Below are 2,677 nucleotides of genomic sequence, written 5' to 3'. Positions count from 1 at the left end.
ATCCAAATTCAAATGCCAAATCTTGAAGCTCAATGGAACGATCAAATTTTTTTTGGGGGCAAATCCGATCAACTTGTTTAACAACCACTCCGACTCACTAACCACATAGGACAATTTTTGACGGAAAAGTCATCAAGCATTGGTTTTCAGAAATTTTTGATATGACGCTATGTTGTGAAGGCTACTTGGCTCAATGGGTAGGTACAGGGTGGGGAGTGTTAGAAAAGTCAAGATATGAATAGTCCTTTCGGCCATTTCTACTCTCATTTACATTCTAGTCCTTCGAGAGAGAGCTCCAAGTAGTGACTTTCGGTGCTCTTTTGCAAGCTTTTATGCACGGTACATTGGTCCTTACTTGCTCCAACCATGAGGGGTAGTTTTTAACTATAACAAGAATCATTTTGATTACCACTTTGTCCACCACCAAGGTCGTAGGGGGCACGGCAACACAGGGAAATCTGGGGGTTTTTAAGAAGAACAATGTGTGCACCGGCCACCCCGAGCATCCAAATCACACCAAACTTGAACCATAGGTTCATCTCAAGCAAGTGAACACAAGAGTGGGCTCCAAAGTGCAAAAGTTGACCAAAAAAATTACATGGTATCTTAGGCGTGTCGAAGATAAAAGGTTTAGTTTTTTACCAGATTTGACCCATGTGCAAATGCCATCAAGAAAAAAACCTATAAAGGTTTGGGGGTGCATTAGAGTCCATCCCATCAGGTTAGGAAAAAATGACCATATCCCCACCACAAAGTGACATTTTGCACTTTCATGCAAAATATTGATCCATTTGACCTCAAAGTCAAGGGGGGCACTCTACACACTATACTTGATTTTTACGAACCTTCAATGGACCCACAATCACAAACTGGTAGCCTCAAATCAAACTATACTCAAGAGGACACAATCAGCTTCACCAGGATCAACACCAAGTGCCAGATGCAGAAGGGCTACAACCTACCTTAACTAACATAGTAGAAGCTATATAGGGCAAGTTGAGGGCACAAATGTAACTATTGTGCAAAATTTATCCTAGGTGAACCAAAAATAAACTGTCACATGTGAAGCTTTTTGCACATCTTGTCACACAAGTAGGATCCCCTTAGCCTCCACATAACCTGCACCACCCTGGTACACTCTTATGATTCATGCACTTCCATATGTTGCACTTTACCGCCAAAAGATGCTAAAGGGTGTACACAAAAGACATCTGGTCTACCACTTGAGTTCAAACTACACCAAAAACGTAGTTGGAACCCCATAGAAGAACAAAAGAGGAAAACAAAACCCCAAAAGAATGCAATATTACACAAATCTATCTTTGGTGCACCAAAGATAGATCTGTGACCAGCAGGCCTCTTCTCATCAAATTTAGTCACAAATGTGTTTATATGGCTCAAATGAAGCACCATGTCAAGTTTCATCAAGATTGACAAAGCACAACTCCATCAAGCACAACAAGCTCTAGTAGTGGAAAAAGCGGACACATAATTGCCCATAACTCTCACCACAGGGGTCAGAAAGCCATCATACTTCATGCATATTGCATGAAACACAGACACACCCTATACATCCACTCTGGCACTAAGTAGCATGCACATACACACACTTGCATCTTAGGCGCTAAAGATGAATTTTGCCCAAACAAAATAATTTGCATCTCAATTGCTATATTAGCCCTTCTACTTGTTAGTAACTAAAAAAACAAGTCTCACAAGCATATTCCAAGGATTTTCTATCAGAATCTCTCTCATAAACCTCGAGAGCTTTGAAAAAGAAAACCATGAAGGCTAAGCTAGTTGAGCTTTCCCTGTACGAGTTAGAAGATGATTCTCTAAAGGAAGCAAATGTTACATGGTTGGCCAAGGAACATCTAGAGAGCCAGCATGTAACAATCTATCATGGGATATTCAAAAGTGCACAAGGATCTAGATTAGAAGTGCAAATGTTGCCCAAAGAAGCTCAAGACCTAGAAAGGGAAGATGCAGTCAGACCACTGTGGGGAGAAAATTGGTCTCACAAATATATCCAACTGGAACCATGTAGTATTGACTACAAAAGAGATTATGAGTTGTTGCATAGCATTAATGAAGATGGTCAAGCCACCATTTTAGACTAGAATGACACTCCAATAGAGGTGAACATCACAAAAGAGCAGATAGTTGATGCTATGAGATTTCCCAAAAGGGAAAAACTAATGAGAGACCGCCAGCTGCCTCCATGGGCATATTCACTAGCAGATCAACATCATTTGTCGATCTCAAATAAAAATGAATAGAGTGGGCACTCAGACTATATCACCAACATTTTCATTTTTCTTAAAGAGGCCACCTCAGTACACCTATCCTAATCACATCGTGGCTTCTACCTTCACACAGCTACTACAGAGGTCAACCATGCCCAAGAACATATCCTCGCTCTAGAAGTGCTCATCAAGATAGCATATCATGCTATCGGCCAAGCAGAACACCCATCACCAACCTCAAAATAAAATGTATGGCTAGCAAGCAAATTGGATGGAGACAAAGAAGAAGTACAATCCAGGCCACCACCAATGGCCACAAGATCAAGACAAAGACTTGTATACGTCTCTAAAGTAGAGGCAAAAACAAAAACCTTCGTTGCATCAAAAGCACCTGAAAGTGAAGGAATACGAGGAGGGGGAGGAAACACCCC

This window comes from Adiantum capillus-veneris, chromosome 5 (genome assembly GCF_014529385.1).
Source record: "Adiantum capillus-veneris isolate H3 chromosome 5, ASM1452938v2, whole genome shotgun sequence".
Classification (NCBI taxonomy): domain Eukaryota; kingdom Viridiplantae; phylum Streptophyta; class Polypodiopsida; order Polypodiales; family Pteridaceae; genus Adiantum; species Adiantum capillus-veneris.
This window is presented reverse-complemented; position numbering follows the sequence as displayed.